The sequence below is a fragment of the Gymnoscopelus braueri genome (assembly GCF_963280865.1).
Source record: "Gymnoscopelus braueri genome assembly, chromosome: 11".
NCBI lineage: Eukaryota > Metazoa > Chordata > Actinopteri > Myctophiformes > Myctophidae > Gymnoscopelus > Gymnoscopelus braueri.
The window spans coordinates 31,618,508-31,634,382 of record NC_137613.1 but is presented as its reverse complement, the minus strand read 5'-3'; the positions used below and the strand labels follow the sequence as shown (position 1 = coordinate 31,634,382).

At 43.5% G+C, this 15,875-nt stretch overlaps 1 protein-coding gene across 2 annotated transcripts in view; it reads left to right on the top strand.

Moving 5' to 3' along the window:
• Nucleotides 1-9,321: 9,321 nt before the first annotated feature.
• LOC308094946 (growth factor receptor-bound protein 10-like) overlaps nucleotides 9,322-15,875 on the top strand; it is a 63,586-nt gene continuing 57,032 nt past the window's right edge. The window contains exon 1 of one of the 2 annotated variants that reach the window (XM_080441771.1): nucleotides 9,322-9,550. The gene's annotated coding sequence lies outside the window, so the exon portion shown is untranslated. The remainder of the gene's footprint in view (nucleotides 9,551-15,875) is intronic. The other variant, XM_080441772.1, reaches the window with a different exon arrangement.

Sequence of the window (15,875 nt, the reverse complement as noted above, 5' to 3'; positions counted from 1 at the left end):
AACCCTCATCCCAATACAAACGTGTATGCTTTGGTAACCTTACGTATTCCTTTACTGATATTCTCTCTGAAAAATAATAAAGGATAAAGGATTACAAAAAAGGAAAATCATGTAACACTGAGCAGTAACACAAATGAGCATTCACACACACACACACACACACACACACACACACACACACACACACACACACACACACACACACACACACACACACACACACACACACACGCACACACACACACACGCACACACACGCACGCACGCACACGCACACACACACACACACACACACACACACACACACACACACACACACACACACACACACACACACACACACACACACGTACATGCACTACATTCACACAAACTCATGTAAACTGGGCAATACATCATAGTGAATAACATAGAACCAGGAAACTTGAGACCAGTTAAAGATGTTATCAAAGTTATTACGAAAAGTCCACAGCCTCTACTCTCAACCCAAAGTGATAAATGGCTGTGTGTGTATAAAAGAGGAAGGGCGGAGAAAAAGAGTGAGATTTTATATCTGAAAAGGCTTTTGGCTAGTTGGCGATATGGGTGAACTTTGTGCTGCAGGCCCCACAAATCACTCTCACTGTAAGCCTGGCATGCAGTCATATTTTAGAGGCAAAGTTCTTGGCTGATGCAAGTACTGTACGGTGTACTCCCTGGCCCTAAATGATTAACCACCTCATTAAAGTTCTGTTTTCTCTCTCTCAGTTATAATATTCTGGGCAACTGTTTAGTTTCTGTCTCTTTTCCCCCTCTCCTTCACTCGGCCAGACTTTTGAGTTTCTCTGTATTGTTTAATGGACGCTGAGTTCTGCCTTGACCTAAACAAATGCGGTTTGGATTCTGTGAGTGTTGCTATTAATACCCAGTCAGTCTTTTGGCAAGAGATAGCTGATACTTAAAGAGAAAGAGAGACAGGAGATGGAATGGAACAGCCTGCCTGTGTGGAGCACAGGGAGAGATCTCAGGATAAACTGGAGTACGAGTCACTAGTTTTAATCTAGTCCTCTACCAAACCACAGGCCAATAGTTTGACAATAAAGCCTTATCCAGTTGTGATAGCAATCTTACATGCCCTGTCTAGGAATGTGTCCACTTTTACGGCTCTGAAATACACTAAAAGATTGTCTCTTGGGTTGGAGGGGGGAGTCATTTTATCACCTTATAAATCTAATTTTCACTCGTCACACATTGTTTGTTGTTGCATTTTTGATCATTGCTTATCATTCGAGCATATCAATCAAGATTCATCTGTACTGTTCATAATGAAAATCCAACTGCTGGGAGCGTGCAGGTCTCTGAGGTACAACACAAACATTCCAAGTGATTTAGCCTGGGCAAAATTAAATACCTCAAATGATTATTGCACAAGTCTTTCTTTCTTTCTTTTTTTCTTTTGGGTGGACTGCAGGTGCAGGAAAAACATTCCATTATCATGCTATTGCTATTGAAAAGGGAGTCGTGTTCCTTGCTTTCTCAGTATTCTATTCCTGTAACCTTGCAGACTGCATGAGCCAGATGGAAGGGTGGCGTCTCACCATTCTGTGTTCCAACCCAAACAGCTGCCTGGCCGCGACCAGGGGCCTTCTCACTAAGACAAAACACAGGCCTGCTCTGTGCGATACAGTTACAAATGATTTCTCTATTTGATTGGAGTGTCATGTCCTCACACCGCCATATCTCTGTTTCCTGGGGATGGGGGAGGGCATCGGGTATGGGCGTCGGGAGTGAAGTGGGGTCTGGACAGTGACTCGAGTCTGCTGACAGTATTGACCCAACCCTCACCCCAAGTGGTCCCACCTCCTCGTGTCTCCTCCCTGTCTTCCTTGTGGGTGTTTCAAGCAATGCTCTGCTAGAACAGTGGTTCCTAAATGGTGTGCCTTGCGATTTTGTGACAATGTTATGAATTATTTTTGCATATACAATACTTTGCAAGCACTCATTTCCAGAGGTAAATTATATACCCTATTTATTATTTATAATAATAATTTAAAATAATAAATAAATAAAACATATGGGCTAACTAAATATTGAATCAAGCAACTTAAAAACTATCTCAGGTGCACACAAAAGTCAGAGTAGACATTAAAATGACCCCAGAATTGTTTTAAAGGGAAAAACCCCTTTAACTTTATATTTATACATACATCTTCAATATGTAAAATAAACCCTGATGCTGAGCCAGTGGAGAGCCTCCACTGGAGGTCCTGGATGCTGGTGGAGGTGCAAAGACATGGTGAAAGACAGTAGACAGGTGGTTACAAATTGACAAATTCATTGGTCCATATGAATGAGTGATAGAGGGAGAGGCCATTGCCCAAGAGTTCAAAACTTTTATCCCTATCCGGGTGAATCAAATTTGGATTTTGGGTAGTTCAAAACAAATAAAACAGCTTCGGGATCACTTTAGTCAATCTGTGATCATAGTAAACATTGTCTCAATAACAAATATATATTTAACACCCAATATCCAAATCTGATCCGCTCGGATAGGGATTAACAGTTTGGAACTCTTTGGCCTGTTGATTGAAAGTGATGTCATCATGTATATAGGGGCATGGCCGGTATCAGCTGGGAGAAGTGGCCTACTGGCCTCCTTTGTTGAACGCTACAATCTTATAAAATCTACAAGCTCACAACTTGTAGCGCTGCACACGTTGTGAGCTGGTAGATTGGCTATTTTCGGTGTGCCACACCGGCGCACAAGTACATATATCCAGCTTAATTCATCTGAAGCAGGTGCCGGTTTGACTTTGGAGTCCAACTTTGATCTCCTGCCTGACTCTTTAAGGAGATTTTAAAGGGACGCAAGGGGCAAGGAACACTACACACCTCTTAATAGTCTGAGAATGTACATGTTAGCACAAATACAAATGTATTGTGGACATGGAAGTACTGTGACCCAAATCTCTGTATCCCAACACCATGTAGGCTATAGGGTATGTAATGTGGACACCCCATTACATCCACATTCCATACCTTGTGAAAAGGCCAGACAAAAACAAGATTAATTGATTGCTAAATTAGGTTCTGAGATTAACAAATAGCTAAAGGTTTGATCACACTTCATCAACCAAAACAATCGTCACCACATAGCTTTGAACTAATAGCAATCCAAGAAGTGCACAGTATGTCATAGATAGCTTTGCAGTGCTCTAAATCCTACTTACAAATACAGTACAGTCTATTAATTTCTCCGTCTTTCTTTTTACCACTTATGTTGTTGAGATTTCACACATGTTCACTTAGGGATAGCGTTATAGGGGATAAAGGAAATTGAGAAATGGAAAAATAAAATTTGGGAAAACTTTTGCCTATAATGACATGCCCAAAATAGGGATGCCATGTTGAAAGGGGTTAACTAAATCTGGACTTATCCCCTTGTTGTTGTTGTTGGTTTGAAAATCTGTTATTGGTCGGCAAGCGACACTATTGACCTACAGAGTATGAATTAGGCTTTAGGTTCTGAAGTGGACAGTGATCATAATCTCATGACTCCAAACAATATTGTGTGAGAGTTCAGTCAGTATAGGGTATAATCTATACTTGCTTACAGTGTGTCCTGTACATGTTGATGTTAACGATGATATTGCTCCAAATTAATTTGTCGGTGATTATTGGGGTGTATTTCGCCTATGCATTTGCCATGTAGTCCAATGTGTGAAGCCTGCTCCTGAAGATGAGTGATTCCCTGGTGGCATGTTGAGCTCCAGATGCGATTATCAGCAGCCAGGGGTTACTTTTTGACCCCAGCAGACCCATGACAATCCAAGAGCTGGACAGAATTTGTTCGGATGACATGTCCAACTGCTGTGTGTTAGGCAAACAGAGTCAGAGACACTATTATATGGTAGAAGTTTAATACATCAGCTCATGGGAGAAGTACATTAAACATTAAGGCTGGTGGTACAGTAGTTCTCGGGGGAAAGCAGGGAGAGCAGGGAGAGAGCCTAGTTATTTACAAAGATAAGAGGGGAACTGCTTGTGTCACAGGACCAAGTTGTACTCTAAACAATACATACCAGGCCTGTGCCATGTCATCTTGACTCTTTGATATTCAGATGGTCAGAACATATCATAAAGCAAAAGGTAAAACAACTTAATAACAATATATGGTATAACTTGACCACAATTCTTCCTCAGAAGCCATCTCAGGTGTTTTTGCGCAAGGAGCACTGCAATGCTGGGTCTTCCCAAGACACACTCAGGAGGATCCTGACACTTATTTGAAGATGGTGGTGGTTGGTTGTGGTTTAATACATGATATCATGGGGATAAGTACATTAGACACACAGGTCGGTGGTTAAGTAGTTCTGTGTCATATACAGGGATCAAACCATAGTTATACTCAAGATAAGAAAGAAGCGGCTTGTGTCCAAGGACCAAGTTGTACCCAAAACAATAGATACCAGGGCTGAGCCACGGCATCTTGACTCTTATAATATGCAAAATGTCACAACATACTGTATCATAAGGCAAAGGTGAACAACATTATAACAATATAAGATGTAATTCTGCCACAATTCTTCCTCAATGTCTAGTAGCAACAATGATCATGTCCGCAGTGCTTCGATCACACCTAAAGCCACACGGGATATGGGTAAGATGTTTTTTACATGGGTTGCTATAGGCAAAGTACACTGTACCTCTGCTGTTCCCACATTCTGCTTTGTCACCTATACACTTATAACTTCAAATGATGTATCCTTCCAATCTTATGCATTATGTCTTCAGATGACCAGATGGCATTGATCAATTGGTATATTCTTTAGGTAAGGAGGAGGTATCTCCCATGTTTTAGCATTTCTGCCCGGATTCCATCAAGGCCTAGGCTCTTGTTGTTCTTGAGGCCCTTGATGGCTTTGTGTATACCTGTGAGAAACTTGGGGGAAGGAGTCCAAAAAGTTGACTGGGGGCAGGCTTGGGAGGTCAATGACTATGTCCATTTTAACTGCATTTGAGGTGTCCTCATCTGTCCAGGATCTGCTGTCTGTCCTTGTAGAAGGTGGCACTCGTTATATTCTTCCTCTGTGGTGCATACTACTAATCATGGTGATTTTTGCTCGTTTTCTTGGTTCACCAGTCATTCTCCATGACACTGAGGTTGTGATGGGTTTCAACCCTGATAATGTTGAAGCAAGCCTTCAGTGAGGTGGATTGAGGCTTTGAAACATGCTGCTGCCTCCACCACACTCAAGCCCTTAGACTCTGTTTACCACTCAGCTCTGAGGTTCATTTCTGGTGACAGCTACAACACTCATCACTGTACCCTGTATGATAATGTTAGTTGGTCCTCTCTGACTGAGAGACATAATAATCATTGGTATCTGTTTATTTACAAAGCCGTGGTTGGAAAATTACCATCATACATTACATCTATGTTATTTCAACTCGCTCCAGTGAATGGTTGTTTCTTCAGGTACCTCTTGTTAGATCTGACCTGGGAACGACTGCTTTTAGTATTAGCGCACCAGGTTCTTGGAACCTCTTGCAACATCAACATCAAGCATACACTGATACCCTTGTAACTATTGTCGATCTCATGTTGATCCTTTTAATTGAATTTATGTTATTCTGTGTAGTTTATTTTAGCTTCTTTCATTTGTAATCTCGGCATCATTGCAAATGAGGGTCTCTCTCAATGATCTCACAGAGAATCTTAAATAGAGGTCGAATGAAAGATGGGCAGTATTTGCTGTGGTTCCAACAACCCCTGGACCGTGTGCACAACTTCGAGAACCACTGATCTATGAGTGCTCCAGGTAGAACTGGCTGTTGGTGTCTGCTGCTATTTCATGGATCCTAGACAGCTGGTTTGCAATCTGTTCCCCTTAGCTGGTTGATTGAGTGCGTGGAGTGGACTTCAGTGCATCGCAGTTGAACTTCCTGCATGCTGGTGATTTCCTAAATTGAGGGCGTATTTGAAGGTTAAGTTTGGCTCTGATCAATTGATGGTCTGTCCAACAGTCGGATCCACGGACGGCCCTGGTAATTCGCACCTCCTTCCCATCAGCTTGGCGGACAATGATGGATTCCAGGGGATGCCAGCAATTTTTTGAGCGGGGTTGTTGCCAGGAGGTCTTGAAATTGTTCTTTAGCTGGAACAAAGGTGTTTGTAGTGACCATTTGGAGCAGAGTGCAAAGGGAGTAACACAATGAATATTATCCATATAACATAACAGTACATGAACAGTACACACTTTGTGCCCCAGAATGACATGGACACACGCACGCACGCACGCACGCACGCACGCACGCACGCACGCACGCACGCACGCACGCACGCACGCACGCACGCACGCACGCACGCACACACGCACGCACACAAGCACACAAGCACGCACACGCGCAAGCACAGAAAACCAGGGTGACCCACTGCAATGTGACTACCGGTAGACACACAGTTGTGTTTACTCCACATAGAGCTGTGTGAGGTTTTGTAGGGTCACAATGTACTGGGTTTTAAAGCCAAACATTTGTGGGCATTTTAACCATTTTCAACACATCAAAACACACCCAAACACTTCTGTGTTTTGATGCCACTTTTTAGCTCACAATTCATTTTCATGCAGGCCTGCTGCAAAATATGTTTACGACTGACTGAGACGATTTACCCTGTGGTGACAGTGGTGGTGGCGTGTGTGTCCTCTATATATATATATATATATATATATATATATATATATATATATATATATATATATATATATATATATATATATAGTATAATATATACTGTGTGAGAGAGAGAGAGTGAGTGAGAGAGAGAGTGAGAGAGAGAGAGAGAGAGTTTGAGAGAGAGAGAGAGTGAGAGAGAGAGAGAGAGAGAGAGAGAGAGAGAGAGAGAGAGAGAGAGAGAGAGTGGGTGAAGAACTGGGTGAAGTACAGCAAGATTTGTGAGCTGTTGTGACAGGAAAAGGACGACCAATGCTGTCAATCATCTGTGTATTCTGCACTGTGCTGAGTGCTCATCTCAGTACATATATCTACTGTACATCCAAACAGAGCACATAACTTTAAATTGTAAAATAATGTTGCTATTTTTTAAGTTACCTTTTATTACTGTATACAGTACCTGTATTCTGTTAGTACATTCCCTTTATGTAGGTGCAAATGTATATTTGATTACAATGTTACACAGTTGTTTAAACATTTATTTATTCTAGAATATCTTTAAATGCACACTATATATGTTTTTACACTTGGTTTGATAATGTAAACCTGTGTTTCCCATGCCAATAAAGCCCCTTTGAAAGAGAGAGAGAGAGAGAGAGAGAGAGAGAGAGAGAGAGAGAGAGAGAGAGAGAGAGAGAGACATGTTCCACATCTTAACTATTTCCCAACTATAGGGTCAGTGGAATTTTTATGTAACAGCCATGCTTCTCCAATGTTTTGAAAACACTGTGTGTGTAGCCTGCTGCATGTGTTTGTATGGATAACCCATTTCAGTAGGGGGCATCAATCTGTCTGTGTTGTGGATTGCATAACTCTGATACTATAACCTATGAAAACAAACAAAAGTATCTGTGGAACTGGAGTTCTGGAGCTCACGGGGCAAGAGAGCCTTCTTTGACGTCTCCTGACCTGAAAAGATCTTACATACCCAATAGCAGTTCCACCCATAATTCAGTAGCCTAGATATAATGCGGACGGAGCTACTGTTCTTTAGTGATCTCAGCTCTACAGAGAGGACTGTGTACTCACGTGAACTTTTATCAGATATAGATCTGGTCTATTGCCTGTGTGTGTGCGCATGTGCGTGTGTGCGTGTGTGCGTGCGTGTGTGCGTGTGTGCGTGCGTGCGTGCGTGTGTGTGTGTGTGCGTGTGTGTGTGTGTGTGTGTGTGTGTGTGTGTGTGTGTGTGTGTGTGTGTAGGCCTATACTTATATTATGTAGCTTACTGGTGTGATCGTTTTCTCCTCCATACATCGATTGCTTTGCTGATACCCTCAAATTATAGCATAAACTTCAAGAAATGTTAAAGGAGCAATAGGCACATTTCTGCCACACTGCACTCAATTGCACCAAATGTAAACACTGCTGTAGCGTCTCCTGAAATGATTATTACATTATTTTTTCACAACATTTTTGTGTATTCTTTTGTGGAAAGGCAACCGACATATAATTTTTTTTTTTTAATATAAAATATTTTCTTTTTAGCATTAATTTGTATAAAACTGTTGCCTATACTTCCTTTAAAAGATAACTTCAGCAACCGATTATTCCCTGAGTGGAATAAATATATATTTGAAAATGACAGGATAGAGAGTCAAATGTCAGAAATTACTAGCAATCAGTTCTATTTGGGGCTTAGGCTATAGGACAACAACAAACCTATAGTTGTAAGCGTTAGAGCATGTTGATCTTTGCTATTTAACTTGTCTAGTGTGTTAAAACTGATGAATGTAGCCTACTTATGGATTATATTTTTCTGTATGTCTCAGCTACCCCCCCCCCCCCCCAACACATGGCACTCAGTTTACACCGACAGTTTTGTCATTGAAATAATCAATCAGTCAATCAATACCAAAATATCAGTATTAAGTCTTGTATTACTTAAATGATAGTTAGGAACCAAGTAATGGTTGTGGACCTTACAATGGAACCAAAGTTAAACCTTTTACCATTTGTATTTTGTACACTCTAGGAGTTATGGGGGTCCGTGTCCTGAATTGCATACCAAGCTAAGGGTTCTTGAAATGAAAACGTTTGAGAACCACTGCTTTAGGTAAGTATTAAGTAACATTTGGGCTTGCACTTAAAGGGTTAAAGTGGGGTTCCCTGCGAAGACGACGCTAACGGGCGGGGCGGAGGGGAGTTTTCCTCTGGTGAGTGTGCGCGTGTCGGGTGTACGCGTGTGCGTGTGTGTGTCAGCGTTGCCAGGTTTTGCGAGAGAAACAAGCAACCAGGTCTATGAAAACAAGACCAAAAGAAGCAAATGAGCGCTTTAAACGGACAGCATTGCATTGGCTATTTGAAAATAGCCGATCTGAAAGCTCAAAAGAAAGTCTTGAAATAAAATGTGGAATATTTTGAAACATTCTAACACAATAGGCTACATATTATTTAATTTGGCGGTCCGTCCATCCATGACATGAAAATATTTAAGAACCACTGGTATAAATAATAATTAAAAATGTTGTAAGCAAGCCTAATACGCAAGCCGCAACAACTACCAATAATTACAAGCAAGTTTACAGAAAAACAAGCCCAAAGTCGCTTAAAAATAATAAGTGGACATGGCAACCCTAGTGTGTATGTGTGCGTGTGCGCGCGCGCGCGAGTCAGTCAGTCAGCTGGCGAAAGTGGATGAGTGAGCAGTGTGAGGTGTGTGCGGCGCGCGCGTGTGTGCGTGTGTTTATGGCGTGGACACACCGCTCGGGGACGACGTGAGGACAACAGACACACCGAGAGTTTTCACACAGTTTTTCTCAGGTCTTGTCAGTCGTGTTTTCTTTCAGCGTCGGTGCCTCCTGTCTTCCTGCTGCCGCTGTCTGTCCGCGACGCACGGGTGAGTCTTTCTCTTTTCTTCCCCCTCAACGTTATTTTTTTTTGTGCACTTTTATTTTTTAGAAAGTGGCATGACCGATAGCGGGTGAAACTTAGGAAAACGCGCGTCTTGTAATTGATTTAAGTGAAAATGTCCCGATTTACTGCTGCCAGTCCAGACCTGGAATGACACGAAGACGAGTCGCCCCGTTTGGAACATCACTCTCCACCATAGCTCCGTGATGAGGTCCCGCTGTCTCGGGTCCCGGCAGAGGCAGAGTCCGTTCAAATGCAGTGAAGATCACCTTTTTCGCAACATCGTATCATAAAAGTAAAGGTAGTCCGAGACGCCTATAGATGTTTTCAATTTAGCCGGAAAGTAACATTTAAACGACGAGGTTGAATAACGCGATTAAAACGCTTATTTAGCCAGCCTGTGCCATGTTTTCCCATTCAACCCGGGTACACCGTCCGGAAGAACCCCCCCGACGGCAGGTGTGAGTACTGCTCCCGGTTCGGCTACAATGGGAAAACACGGCACAGGCGCACAGGCTGACTAAATAAGCGATTTAAACGGGTTTTCAATCCCGTCGGTTAAATTTTACTTTCCGGCGAAATGTCAAACATCTGTAGGCGTTTCGGACTACCTTTTACTTTCGAATACGATGTTGCGAAAAGTTGATCTTCACTGCATTTGGACGGACTCTACCTCTGCCGGTACCCGAGACAGCGGGACCTCATCTCAGAGCTATCCTGGAGAGTGAGGTTCAAAACGGGGCTACTCGATGGGGGTGCGGACTCGAAGGGTCCCATATAGACTTTACACTCTCTGTTAAGTGTTAAGTAGCCTACATCTTCACCACACTAGCCATTTTTTTTAAACTAGTAGCGAGCTTGTAATGTTGTTACTAGCTCCAGACCCACTCTACTACAGCTGTCTGCATTTGTACTGTAATGGGCTAGACTAGAGCACTGTTTCCCAAACACTGGGTCGGGACCCATTTGTGGGTCGTGGACACATATTTATAGGTCGCGAGTAAATATTCCTTAATTTTTGGTTTCCTACATTTTCTTTTTTATTAAATTTGTTTTAAGCAAAAAAAAAAAAAAAAAAATCTTAATGAATTAAAACAAAAATCTATTTTCTAAATAATGAAATAAAATTAAAAACAATCTAAGAAATTCCATTAACTAGAAAACGAATGTTTAAGAAGTTGTGAAAATAGCCGTTCTATAAGCTCACAACGTGCACAAAGTGAATGTGTTGTGAGCTTGTAGATCTGCTATTTTCACTAGTATTAGTCCCGGGGAGACATCAACTCTTTCTTTTGGGTCTCGAGCTAAAAGGTTTGGGAACCACTGGGCTAGAGTAGACCTCTAGTTGGAGAGACACATCACATGGCTGCAGCCTGCATCCCTACTGTATTTAGGCAGGGCAGAGGACCCCCCCCCCCCCCATTCTTCTCCGTGTTGATTGTCAGTCATAAAAGTCCATTAGCAGCTAGTTACATAATGTGTAGGCTAATCTCTGCACCCTGGTACATTTCCTTCCTACCTCCTGTCTAGGAGGAAGATACAGGTCTGGTTAGGATCGAGGCAACATTATAGGTCCGTTTGTTTGGTAGGCGAGTAGGCTAGAATGTCAAGTTATACTGTTCTGTGTATATGGTAAATTAGGATATGGTTATCATGATATCTTTCTCTGCATTTGATTAGGAGACCTTCACCAAGCATTGTTTCTCCCTGACTGCACCTTTTGTTTTTGGTCTCTCTCCATGTGTCAGCTGACATAATTTAGCCAGAGACAGGCCTGGCTGTGAGAGAAAGAGCTGTTCGTCTACATGGCAGGCTATACTGTACAAAAAGGGAAGGAGGTAGGGTTGCTTGGGGGTGTTGTAGTATATATGTTACAGTATGATTGGAGAACCAGTACGATTGAAGAAAGCGCGCTCGTTTTTACCACCCACCCAGCACTAGAGGGAGCCACAAGCCAGGCTTGTGCACAAACATATATGGCCACACACACACACACACACACACAGTCACACACACACACACACACACACACACACACACACACACACACACACACACACACACACACACACACACACACACACACACACACACACACACACACGCGCACACACACACGCACGCGCTCATGCTTTTTTTGGTTTATTGAAAGCAGGACTGTTTAGATACTTTTATTGTGTTCTGGCTTTCGTTTTACTTTCTCCCTGACACACACACACACACACACACACACACACACACACACACACACACACACACACACACACACACACACACACACACACACACACACACACACACACACACACACACACACACACACACACACACAGTGATCCATGAAAAGAACTATTCTGTCCCTATCGGTTTACAAATCAAACGGCGCTGAGTCGACTAGTGGAGCGTCGGCCGGTCACCGCGGGCACTCGCGCCTGGAGGCGCGAGGGCGCGCTTCCTCGGCCTCAAGCTCCACTAAGTCGGCGCGCCGTGCGTGTGAACGCGTGTTCAGCGTTCCCCTCATAGATATTATGGTTCCCCTAGCGTAGCTTCCTGGTTGCTATGTGGGGGGGAACAACAAAAGACAGGTCTCCGTCGGCGCATCAAAGCCCCGCCTCTCCGCGCTCTCCTTCTCCTCCTCCTCGGAGGAGGAGAAGGAGAGAAGGAGAGGACGGGACGGGTTATTACGCGAGGAGGAGGAGGCTCCTCTTCCTCGCGATTCTCGCGTAATAACCCCCCGCCTCGCAGCGCCGTCCTCCTCCTCGCGAGCCTCGCTAATAAACCCTGTCTCGAAAAGCCCCGCCTCGCCCCGAAGGAGCCCCGTGCCTAAAAACGAGCGCTCTGTCTTCAATCGTACTGGTTCTCCAAACGTACTGTGACATATACACCCACTCGCACACGTAAAAAACACACACTGGTGACTTTATTAAGTTGTTCCCTGCCCTATCATATTCCCTGGATCTCTCCCCATATGACCAGTAAAGCTGAATTGCTTTCATTCTCGTCAGGCGGAAACACAAATGTCAAGCGTGGCTTTACTTTGAACTCGGCAGCACGAGCCGAGAGGAGGGAGAGACAAGTGGGGAGTGGACGAATAGAGACAAATAGAGGAGGGAAAGAGACTGATATTTCTACACAACATCTGATATCTCTTATGTAATCCAGTCCACACAATGGAGAGATGCTTGCTGAGAAAGAACGTCCAGCGAGACCAATTAGTTCACTAGTGAGATGGATTATTTAGACTGAGACGGAGAGTGCTGGGAAAGTGAAAGATGTTGGGACAGAGAATTAACCACAATAACCCTATATACTTAGTTGATCAATGTTCCCCAGGGCTCTATATAGCTTGAGCAACCGAATAGAACAGGGGGCCACTTCTCCATTGAATGGACACGGCCACCATGTTCTATTCAGTCGCCCTATTACTTTGAATGGTGTGCATGTTCTATATACTAGGTAGTATACCTCCTCTACACCAAATCTCTTCTGCGAAAATAGCCTATCTACAATCTCACAATGCGCTGCTTTGTGAGCTTGCAGTCAGATTGGCTACTTTTGCAAAATGTTCACACCCAGAATGGGAACGTTAGGGTTCAAGTGGTTCAACACAGACCCTCAAATATTCCTTAGTAAAGGACAGACAGAGAGTCTTTGTTTTTACCTCTGGGGGCACCAACTCCTTTTTTGTGTAGAAACAAGAACTCTGTGTGGCTCCTCCCATGTCTTAGTCCACTTCCTCCCGGGTGCTTCTGTGTTTCTTCCTACTAACAACAACACCACCACCACATGTTTAGGGCAGTGGTGCTGACAGATTCAGCTGTTAGCAGAATCTGTCTTGAGAGATTAGGGAGAGTGAGACAAGCAGCAAAGAGAGAGAGAGAGAGAGACTAGAGAGAGTCAGACAGTTGAGTCAGACAAGCAAAGAGACATGAGGGTTATAGGAGAGTGTAATGGTGGTAATTGTCACCAGACCCTGCCCACCATCTGCTTTCCTTCACTCTCATCCCTCTGTTCTTAATCAGAGGTACAGTAACCCCTTTCTAGCTCTCACCTGCACAACACAGAATCCATATAGGATGGATGGACCTGTGCCACATGCTGAGAGGAAGATGAAGAGAGACTGGAGAGGAGGGGCAGGCACATACTAAACTCTCTGTTGCAGTTTTGCAATCTCTCTCTCTCTCTCTCTCTCTCTCTCTGTGTCTCTCTTGGTTCTGTTATTTATGTCATTGGGGCGTATACTAGATTCAATCTACAGACTACAGAGCCCTTGTTGATGTGTGTGTACAGTATGTTTGTTGTTGCACAAAACACAAGAAAGTGTCATAGATAGATAGATTGATAGATGGATACCTTTTATTGATCCCCCCCCCCACACACACACACACACACACACACACACACACACACACACTTTATTCTATAAACTGTAATTTCTCCCAAATACAAATAATTTCATAGAGATTTACATTTGTCAAAATAACAAAGTGTTTCCAGAGTAATGCAAGAAAAATAAGTGCTCATTCATTTTTAAACATAACAATAATGTAATATTTGATATATTGAATAATATATTTGTTATACATTAATATTTGGTCAAATAAACCAAAGGTAATATTAGCACTGTTTTTACCATTCAGCTGCTCCTATTGCAAGAGGATAGAGATGACAGCAGGTTCGTTTACTTTCCCTCTAGATTTGTTGAGGTGATGAACTAATCAGTACCTCATCCTACTATAAATGGGACCGAGGGATTGATGCGCCAACTGGAAGGCAGTCGGATCAACGGATCTCCCAAAAAATATAGATAAAACTGCAAATTCCCATATGGGTTACCTTGATGTCATCAGTGTCATAGTTCTGACATCATAGACTGACCTGGACTCCATATTTGAGCATGCCTGACCGGGAACTCCATATGGGCATAAAAGGGACACAGACAGACAGATACAGAGATCTCCATATGGGCATATAAGGGAAACGGACAGATACAACGGGTACTCTGACTACGGGTATTGCGTAATTGGGTGGGGCATTTATTTCCAACTGCCATCGTTCCCAACTTGAATTGTTCCCGAGCAGGCCGGTGCACGGTTTAGTCAAGTAGAGTGAGGTGTGCTTGCTTGTGTCGGAAATAAACAGACACTAGAATAGAATGGCTGCCATACATGTATAGAGAGATGCTGATTTAATAAACATTTGGAGTGGTCTCTTAAGTTCTTCCACAGCTCTGTGTGTGTGTGTGTGTGTGTGTGTGTGTGTGTGTGTGTGTGTGTGTGTGTGTGTGTGTGTGTGTGTGTGTGTGTGTGTGTGTGTGTGTGTGTGTGTGTGTGTGTGTGTGTGTGTGTGTGTGTGTGTGTGTGTGTGTGTGTGTGTGTGTGTGTGTGTGTGTACCTACTTAGGGACCACACCAAGTAGTGCTACACCAAGTTTGGAACGATATAAGTCGGGAACGATGCAAGTTGGGAATGCGTACCCCAACCGGTTATGCAATACCCAATGTACATGTCAGAGTACCCGTTGTCAGAGTACCCAGTGTGGTACCCACCCACTACCATAATTATGGAGATATAGGGATATCTGATATTGCCAAAAACTGCTGACATCATGTTTATGACAGACATGGGCATATATGGAATAACAGACAGATTTCCATTATACACGCTACCACCAGTGTTGCCAGATTGGGCGGTTTTCCGCCCAATTGGGCTATTTTAAAACTCATTGGGCTGGGATAAATAGCCTTGGGCGGGCACATCAAATTTGGGCTTGTTTTGAAGTTAAAAACAGCCCAAAACAAGCCCAAAACAAGCCCAACAAGCCCAAAACAAGCCCAGTGCATGTGCCCAGTGCATGTGCGCGCGCGCACATGCACTGGGCACTGCTCGCGCGTGCATGAGAGTGCATGTGGGCTGGTTTTTATTGCAATGGGCTGGTTTTAAGGGCTGCTTGGGCTGGAAACTGTCATTCCGATCTGGCAACCCTGGCTACCACTTATATTTGTGCTCTGGCAGAAACAAGACGCAGAGTTCTGTGAAGCTGATGGGTTGGGTTGGCCGATCACGGAAGCCGATGTTTAAGGCCAGTCCGCACCAATGCAACTCCTTGCAACCATTATCCCCAATGGCAGTTGCAAGGAGTTGGATTGGTGTGGACTGACCTATAAAACGTTTTTGTTGCAAGGAGTTGAAACTAGTTGCATTGGTGTGGACTGGCCTTTACACCCGCCCGCAGACACAGAGATTCGGTGTGTCCTCCACAGACTGATACAGACATGTGGTTTTACGGTTCTGGACAACCTCCGGTCTGAC